Source organism: Cervus elaphus, chromosome 32 (assembly GCF_910594005.1).
Source record: "Cervus elaphus chromosome 32, mCerEla1.1, whole genome shotgun sequence".
NCBI classification, from domain to species: domain Eukaryota; kingdom Metazoa; phylum Chordata; class Mammalia; order Artiodactyla; family Cervidae; genus Cervus; species Cervus elaphus.
In genome coordinates, this window is record NC_057846.1 from 25,697,127 (window position 1) to 25,707,643 (window position 10,517).

Consider the following 10,517-nt stretch of genomic DNA (forward strand, 5'->3'; position numbering starts at 1 on the left):
CAATATCTGGGTCGGGAAGATCCCCTGGAGGAGGGCATGGCAACCCACTCCAGTATTCTTGCCTGGGGAATTCCATGGACAGAGGAGCCTGGTGGGCTACAGTCCATGGGGTTGCAAAAAGTGGGATGCGACTTAGCACCTAAGCCCTGCTTAGATATTTTTCAGCTGTTCTGGCTCTTAAAAAAGGGGGAAAAAAGATTTTAAAAAACTATTTGTTAAAAGAATTAGCTTAGTTCTTTTTTCCTGTTTACTCTCCGTTTCGGAGGGAGGCCCCACAAATCTCTCATCTACAGCTCCAAATAACCACATGATGCATCGTATGTCTAGTAAGGGGAGAAGGGGCCAGACACCTGGCAGAAACCAGGACTTCCTGCTTCCCTGATCTCCAGTATTTCAGGTACCAGTCTCTGTCACAGTCTCGAACTGTTTCAGCTGAGTATTGAATATTGTTCTGAACCAATAAGTAGATCATTTTCCACGAAAAGTTTGCATTTTCTGATTTCAGTGTTTAGGCTGTTAAGTGAGATCTCTAAAACCCTCTTCAGGAAGTAATAAAACTGAGGACAGTCTTTTCCCAAATGGATCATCATGATCATCAACATCAAAGTAATTAATAGTGTGTGTGTGTGTGTGTGTGTGTGTGTGTGTATGTGTGTGGGTTTGTGTGTGTATGTTTAACTGAACATTATATACAAGTCATTTTTCAGAAAAGATTATCATTTTGGAAAACTTTTCCTTCCTCAGGATTTAGAGAGGTACAACTCTTTTTCTTTTAAGTACATAATCTGTTTTTGGCCTTTTAAAGTGAAAATACCTTTTTATTTTTTAATACTCTTTTTTTCTTTTTCATTTTTTTAATTATGAAAGTATGATAAGACATTTACAGGAGACTTGGAAAATATAGAACAAAGTTATATACAATCCCACTATATATTACAATTATTTTTTAACTAGATAAATTAAGATTTTTAGTTGGAGTATCAATATCAAACTCTCAAATTTAATAGATTGAATAGACAGAAAAGTAGAAGGACATCTTAGACCTGAAAAGCACTATGAACCAATTCAACATAATTAAAATTTATGTAGTTTTCACAAAATAGGAGGATACAAAATCTATTCAGGTTTGTATAGACTATAAACCAGGAAAACACTGGAACATATCCAGGGACATAAAGCAGAGTGCAGAAATTTTATGGTCTAATGATTATTTTTTAATGTTTTTTTGATTTTTAGTTTCTCAAAGGAAATTTTGCTCTTAGGGATCAAATTAACAGATAGATTTTTTGGTTGAATCCTTATAGTTGTGTTGGGTATATTCATACTTTAAAAAATATTTGAAATATATTTGTTTAAGATAACTAAACTGTCTTTATTGAAATGAATACTCATTATGTTTCAGGTTGTGGTTCTTTGTTTTTACTGATTTCTTTTAGAAATCTTGGGTCTTTTCATACTTTTGCCTAGGGTGCACAAACTTGTCTAACTTGCCTGTCCAGGCAAGTCCAAATAGTTATATTTTTCACAGTTGTGGTCATTGTGCTACATATCTGCCTCCCTGTCTTCTTCAAAGGAGCTGGCTAGGTCTTGGCTGTAGTGTAAGATTTATTGTCTGTGAACTGCCATTGCTTCTGAGCTGCTCACACCCATTCATCAGTCTGACTTACTGACCCTGGTACGATCTGGAACTGTGTGCTTAAATCAGATCAGTTGTAGTTAGACTTCATCCATTATGTTTCTAGGCTCTAACTTCCCTGTACAGTTGCAGTGTAACCATTACTGCCAAGTATCTGGGTAGCAGCTATCCTTGTGGGGCTCTGCAGGGGAAGGATCCAAATAGGCTTGGATTATATACCTTATAATTCAGAGCCAAGTCTGTAAAAGTTTCAATGCCATTTATATTCTGGAGGTACTGCAGAACTGTACCTTTGAAGCAGAGGGGAGGATGATGAGGGTGTTGAGTCACGGAAAGTTAAAGCAATGAACCCGCACAGTCTGTGTACCTTTGCCTGGGATTCCCAGTGAGCATCACATGGTTGCGGTTCACCTTACCCACCTATGGTTTGTTGATTCTGACTTCTAATTAAATTGATCAGCCACAACCATCACTAAAGTAACTGCTTGCCAAGCATCACTTGCAAAATCAACTTAGTTTATACTTGTGATTTACTTTATTGTTTCTCTTCAACAGTGTGAATAAATAAGGAACGGGAAATTGAACAGAGTTTGAGCTAGGAAACAGAGCTCAATTTTATATCATAATTTGAACATGTATAATAACCACTGTGCATTTGTTTGTTTCTTACTTTGTGAGTCTGCATAATATTAATTTCAGGACACTTGTCATTTTTACAGTTAGCTCAATTTTGCTCATGTTTTCTTTCAACTTACTTTGCTATCCAATTTAATTGTCTTAAAGAAAGAAAGAAAAAAATGTTCCTGTCAACTTTCAAGTCATATAATGCTTTTGTTAACATCCCTGGTGGTTCAGTCGGTAAAGAGTCTGCCTGCAATGTGAAGACCTGGGTTCTATCCCTCGGTTGGGAAGATCCTCTGGAAAAGGAAATGGCAACCCATTCTAGTACTCTTGCCTGGAGAATCCCATGGACAGAGGAGCCTGGTGGGCTACAGCCCATAGGGTCACAAAGAGTCAGACATGACTGAGTGACTAACTTTAGCTTTACTTTAACATCAGTCTTTGTTGAAGCAAATATCATTTGAAACTTCAAGCAACATAAAACTTGCAAACATTTGATCAAAATAGTTTTAATAATGGAGTTTAAGCTTGAGTATTTCAAGACAGTAAATCAATATTTTCTCTCAAATTCTGATAGCATATTAAAAAAAAGTTCTTTGAAACAATAATGAAACTCAAGAAAAAGTAATCATATAGCTACTGATGACTCAGTTTCTAGTTGACTTTAATTTAGAAAGCAGATCCAGTAGTGTAATTCAAGTAATTAGCAGAAAAAAAAAAAGGAGGATTTTAATTTTTTCAAGAAAATGCTTATCGTTGAAACAGTGAGGCTAATCATAGGCATTCTTATTCTTTCATTCTTTGACTTAAGAAAAAGTATGTGTGAATGGGACATGTTTATTTTTTATTTTTTTCTAACACATCACATCAGAGCAATTGACATACATGCTTTTGAACATGATGCAAAAAAGTAAATAATTGTCACAAAAGTAACCAAATGTCCCCCACTGTCACCCTTGTTAATCAAATGCCCTTATGTGGCAGGACAGTATTTTAGGCATCTCTCTTACAGTCTTTATCCCCTTCTTCCTCCCTCCTCTGGGTAGAGTCTTTGTTAAAATGAAGTGAATGGGCCAGCCAAGGTTTTATTCGTATAGTAGATGTAATTCTCAGGAGAAATTTCATGAGTGAAGAAAATGTCAATGTATCTTCTGCAACTGAGTGTCAGTTTTATTTTGAGTATACCATTTCATCAGATAGTGGAAACTTGGTGTCCATTATTAAGAAGTTCCTCTGGCAATTTTGGTACTCTTTCTCCAGAGTCAAGTCTGATTGATTTCTCAGAAGCATTTCTTACACCACGAACGTGGGGTGGAGGGGCCCCTTTGTTCTGGGTCCCAGGCCTGCCTCTGCACGTCGGTGTCTGCGGAGATGGACACGCTCTTATTTGGTCTTCCCAGCTGCCGCTTCCCTGCTGACCCTCTCTTCTGTCACCACAATCCCTTTCCCATATTTTTCTTGTAGCAGCTGCTGCATCTTTTTGGAAAACAGTATTTGGTTCCTTCATTGGCTCTCTAGGCCCTCAGGCTCCCAGGTACAGGGCTCTAGGAACCTTTGGCCCAAGAGCTTAGATACACCACACAGACGGTTTTACTCTGTTGTTATTCCGCAGTCACACGGGGTCCCAGAGGGCCTGCAGTTCCCCCGGATCCTACTCAGGATCGGGGCACACCAGAGCTCCCATTTTCACCAAACCTACCTGGGCTTCCTAGTGCCCTACCAGGAGGTGTCTGGGGTCCTTTGTGGCAGTTGAAGGAGTAAAAATAAAAACAATTAAGAGGAAGATGGAGAAGGGGGAGGCCGGGAACAGTGGCGGCGGCATGTGGAACATGAGTGTTCCTGCTCATTCCTGGTGGGCCTTGTTAGAGGCGGGAGAGGAGAAGTCAAGTCCTGCTTTCAACCACCCTCTCAATGCAGAGTTTCTCTGGGATGGGCCTTAATAAATTTTTTGTTTTTCTTTTCTTGTTTTCTTCCTTTTAAAGGATTATATCCTTCCCAAACCATTCTGCGTAATTGAGTTTGTGTGTCTTTATGCACACACATACATATGTAAAAACAAGTCAAAATTTATAAAATTCAAATGAAACTTTATATATCATGGATTTTTTTGGTAGACTCATCAGTCTTGACTCCTTTGAGCCTTCTTGTCTACCCTTACTCTGTTCCAGACTCTCACACATGTATACTGGGTTTCAGTCACCCTGACTACTCTCTGTTCCTACACCACGCCGTGTTATCTCCTGTATCGAGGATTTTTGTCTAGAACATTCTTCCTTTCTACCAACAACCCATGCTTTGCTTGGGTAACTTCTATCCATCTTTAGAGGTCTACTTTGGGTAATAGGCTTAGGGGAAATCTTCCATAAATCCTTAAGTTCAAGCTAAGGAACCCTTATTTGTGTGTCCATAGGATCCCATCGCATTTTGTATTCTGTTATCGTAACATTTATAACACTATCTCTGATTGTCCAGATTATCCAGTAGGTGAAGCTCTGAGGGCAGGTTTCATGTCTGTTTTCCCCATTCTTCTATTCTTGTGCCTAGCACAGTCCTTGAAACCTGGTATAACTTTTGAAGAATATATATTGCATATGGCTAAGCCAAGGCAAAATTCAGAATCAAAGAATAAGAGCAAGCCCCACAGAAGTTACACATGTGATCTGACAACATTAGGAGACTGGCTTCAGAGAATGGTAGTATACAGGTCTTAGATGTCAAGGCCAACTTCTGTTTTGTTGTTCACTAGATATAAAATCAGCTAAACATGTAGTCAGCTAAAGAATTGTGGAGGTGGCCTTAAAAAGATCTGTTTAAACTAGGCTGTATTGATGATGACTTTACAGACAAATAGACATTGATGGGGGCCAAATAGATCTTGTTTTCTTATTCAGTTTATTATGTGTAAGTGCTGTTTGCATTAACATAAAATTATATGAAGAGGAGGAAGGTATTTCATAATTTTGTAATTATAGTAAGACCAGTGAATACAGTGTAAAAAATAATTTTACTACAGCAGCAACAATATTTCACTAACAACTCAGTAGGACAAAGAAAAAACACTGTCCTGAAGGTGAAAAAGGAAACTGAATGTCCACAGTGGGTGATAATAACTTCATGTAAAATGAGAAAGTAGAACTAACTGTGTGTGTGCTCAGTTGTGTCTGATGCTTTGCGACCCCATGGACAGTAGCTCACTAGGCACCTCTGTCCGTGGGATTTCTCAGGCAAGAATACAGGAGTGGGTTGATATTTCTCCTCCAGGGGATCTTCCCAACCCAGGAATTGAACCCAGGGATGAAACCTTCATCTCCTGCATTGGCAAATGAATGCTTTACCACTGAGCCACCTGGGAAGCCCTTATATAATTTAATACTCATTCAAATCATACAAGTTGCTTATTATCCTTGTGTTAGCAGTTGAGACAAAGATGTCAGGAATTTATTACTAAAAACAACACGTTTCACTTATTATATTCTTATTATATAGAAGTCCTGTGCCGAGTGATTTATATTTACTATCTTTATATTTGTGATATTTATGACAATCAAATACCATAGATATTGTCATTATTCCTTTTTTATGTATAAAAGATTTAACCTCGGAAGTTTAAGAAATGTGGTCAAGGGCACACAGCTCATGAATGGCAGGCCTTGAGCACAAGGCTGAGTCTTTCCATCACACTCTTTCCAGTCTAGATGAAGTTTCAGTGTTGTCTTATTATCAGTTCATCTCATTTACATGCTGTGTTTGCTTCCTCTGGCTGCTGTTTCAAATTATTGCAGACTAGGAGGCTTGAAACAACAGAAATTTATCATCTCACAGTTCTCAAGGCCAGAAATGTGAAGTCAGCATGTAGGCCAGGCTGTGTCCCCTGCCGAGTCTCTGGGGCGTTTTCTTCTTCACCTCTTCCGGAATCAGGTGGTCACTGACGTTCCTTGGCTTGTGACCGCCCCAACTGACCTCTGCCTTTGTCTCCACAGAGGCTCCTCCTTTGTGTGTCTCCTTTCTTGTCTCTTACAAGGACACATGTCATTGGATTTAGGGCCCACCTGGGGTTACCCAGAAAGGTCTCATCTCAAGATCCTTAACTTAGTTACATCTGCAAAGACCCATTCTCCAAATAAGGTGATGTTCACATTTTCTAGGGAGTTGCACATGGCATCTTTTGGGGGAGATTCACCCTTCAGGCTGCTACATGTGCCTTGAAATTGTTTTATACACAAGATCACCTAATAATAGGGACCATTAGGTAAATTCACATGGATTATCTTCCATCTTGACTTATCTTCCAGGCTACTAATTATTCAATAATGTAGAACAGAGTTCTTTCTTTTAATTTTTTTCAGAGTTCTTTCTAATACAGTTATTTATTACCCTCAAATACAGCATAGAATTTTATTATCATTTTTAACTCTGTAGTCAGAAGTTTCAGATTCTTTGAAAGTGTTTTTTTAAATGAAAAAGTCTATCCAATATTAAAATAATTGTGAAAAGTGTGAGATAGTTTGAATAATATTAGTTTTCCTTTACGGATCTCAAATATATTACTTCCTCCTTAAATACCCAAGGGATCTGACAGCCTAAGGAGTGATTACAATTTATTACAGAAGGCATGTTAAGTTAAAAAGTTAGATAAAACTTGACTCCTCACATTCAAAATGAAATTTTGCAGCCAAACAGCAGATCTGAAAGCCAGACCCTATGAGAAAGAATTTCCTACTTCCTCAGTTTTCCATTAGAGACATAATTCTGGATGACAGCAGTCATGGAAATGATAGAATTTATTACTCGATGTGGAAAAGCTTTTTCCACCATGATGGTTGTTAAGTCCTAGGGTGGTGGTTCTGTGTAAAAGGAGGATATGATCAAGGAGGATGGAGGAAGGCCAGCTCCTTTCTAAGTGTGGAGGACAGAGAGGAGGAGAGGGAGCCAGGAAAGTGAGATGGAGGCAGGCGGGGCGGTCAGTCAAGCCTGTGTTCTCATGTCCAGAGCAAGAGGAGGGTCTGCTGAGTTGAGAGAATGCAAAGCACAGGGGAGACTCAGCGGATTTGAGGCTTCTGAGGATCTGGTCTTCAGGGTTCTGGTACCACGTGAGGTAGACCCCGTAGTGAAGAGGGAGGGTCTGTGTGGCCGGGCAACCAGGGGCTACTTTGCCCTCTAAGCCTTTGTCACAGGTGTATGTAGACACCGCTTTATGTGTGTTATTTTAAGGGCTCATTTAATCTTCAGAACGATAGGTAGAGCTTGGGAAATACGTTTTTGAAATGAGAAGGCTTACCCCAAATTACACTGCAAAGTAGAGAAACAGAGATTACACCCAAGGCCATTTGGATCTAGTGCATTTAATCATTCTGCTCTGTGGCTCAATTCTAAGCTGTTATCTCAAAATGTTAAGACAAAGACTTTCAATTATTGGATCTAATCTCAGTTTCAACCAAAGTAGACATTTAATTACATTTTTATGCTGTTTCATGGATGGGGTATAATTGAGAGGATGAATGAGTTATAAAATAATGAGGCATTTCCTCTACAAATGTGTTTTCTGCATATATAAACAATATGTAATATATAGACATAAACAAATGTGTAAATATATATACACATACTTATATTCATACACACATACACAAGTACCCTGAATTTTTCTTCCTTAGAGCTTTTACAGGTATCTATTTATATATTTCTTTGGAAGAGGATCGTGAGCAAGACTCCCAGAGTGGATGGCAGCTGGGATGCACGGGATCCTAAGTCATCAAGCCTGACTCTATTCAACCCAAGTTAAACTTCAGAGTGAAAGTTGAGTCCACCTGCTTTGTGTGTGGTGGTCTTGCAGAGTTCAACAACATAATTCATTTTGAAAACATTTATTAATATTGAGCCCCTATCATGGGATGGCTCATTTCAGACTTTGGGATACACAAGTAACTTACTTTTTAAGGTGGGGAAACCAGATGATAGACACAATATAAAATGAAGAGAGTTTTATAGGGAATTGAGTGTTATTGGAAGAATATAGTAAAAGGTACTGAGGATGGGAATGATGGAATTTGGGATTGCCATTTCAAATAGAATGGCCGCTAAAAATGTTTTCGAGTGTGGCAAACGTATTCAGTGACATTTTGGGAAATATTGGACAAGAACATAAATCTGGAATTAGAATAAATAGTTGTAAAGAAATGCACTGAAAATCTAAAATTGATGTGTTGGGAATATTTTGAAACTTTTATAGCATAGTCACTGAAATAGCTTGTTATTGTCAAGGCTCCTACTTTATTTTGTTTTCAAAGATTCAGTCAGTTCAGTCGCTCAGTTGTGTCTGACTCTTTGTGACCCCATGGACTGCAGCACACCAGGCCTCCCTGTCCATCACCAACTCCCAGAGTTTACTCAAACTCATGTCCATCAAGTCGGTGATGCCATCCAACCATCTCATCCTCTGTCATCCCCTTCTCCTCCCACCTTCAATCTTTCCCAGCATCTGGGTCTTTTCAAATGAGTCAGTTCTTCGCATCAGGTGGCCAAAGTATTGGAGTTTCAGCTTCAACATCAGTCCTTCCAATGAACATTCAGGACTGATTTCCTTTAGGATGGACTGGTTGGATATCCTTGCAATCCAAGAGACTCTCAAGAGTCTTCTCCAACACCACAGGTCAAAAGCATCAATTCTTCAGCGCTCCGCTTTCTTTATAGTCCAACTCTCACATCCATACGTAACTACTGGGAACACTATACCAGTCTCCCACAATTGCAGGAGGATTCTTTACCAGCCGAGCCACAAGGGAAGTCCAAGAATACTGGTCTAGGTAGCCTATCCCTTCTCCAGTGGATCTTCCTGACCCAGGAATCAAACCGGGATCTCTTGCATTGCAGGCGGATTCTTTACCAACTGAGCTATCAGGGAAGCCCTTTCAAAGACTAGCTGTAATGATATTTGAATCTTCAGAAATAGAGCTCAGCTCTGTAGAATTGAGAAGGTTGATAAGCAGCTCTTGATAAGCAAGCTGAGTGCTGAGAGCCCGGGGGTCTGGGCCGGCGCTTCCATCGAGGCACATGGTGGATTGACGGCAGCCATGACTCGGTTTGTTCCCACCCGCATCTCCATGGACTTCAGTAGTGACCCCTCATACATACTTGAGGATTGGATAACCGTTACTTTGACACGTGACACATTAGCAAGTGTGATGCATGCAGAGGCTTGAAAAATATTTGTGCATTAAAATTTCTTGATACTCTTAGAGTCCTAGGTCACTAAGCAGATTAGCCCTGATCAGCCTTCTGGAGGACAAAAGAAACCCCAATAATGACTGATCACCCACCAGGTACCTAAGAGGCCAGCCTGTTTCAGCTGACCCACAGGCTGACCAAGATGCTTAGACAAGTCTATCTGAGGACTGAACAGAGCCTAGCCCAAATTGTCTACTCACAGAAGAATGAATGAGCTAAATACATGGCTGTTGTATTAAATCAGTCAAAGTCAGGATGGTCTGTTACACAGCAAAAGGTAGCTGACAAATAGTCTGTTTAACCACTGCAATGCTGATAGCTCATCAGAGGATATTTTAGCCAATAACTAGTTAAGTTTATTCGTAGTTTTTATATTTTTCTCAGTTGGAAATATTTCATAAAGATAACCTAGTTGCTAAGTAAATGATATATCATTATGCACACATTTTTGTTATTTATGTGGACAATAAGCAAATATAATTTGTTTTGAAATCCTAGGATCATTTACAAGTTCTAGATAGACATTTATTTATTGACCACACCATGTAGCATGTGCGACCGTAGTTTCCTGACCAGGGATCAAACCTGTGCCTCCTGCGTTGGGAGTGCAGAGTCTTAACCACTGCACTGCCAGGGAAGTCCCCGGGTAGACATTTATCAGACTTTCATTGTTAAGTCTTGGCACACTCTTCCCCTGCCACTTCCAAAATAGTTACCTGCTTAGGACACGTTCTCCAGAATACATTTGTCCACTCAGAAAAACAAGACCAGCAGTTATGCTTGATTATACAGAATAAATGTATACTATGAAAATTGAAATTAGACATGCTTTTTAGAAAAGGTGATGATTATTTCCATTCCAGCACCCAATTGAATAAAACACCTATTGATCTGGACTGAATTTCAATTTTCCAATATTGGTGTGAGCCTGCCTCTGTCCAGTAACATTTGCATGGAAAAACTTGCAAGACCTGTTCATTGCAGGTGATAAAAAAAAGTCAATAAATTCCTTTTTACTACAGAGAAATTTCTACTT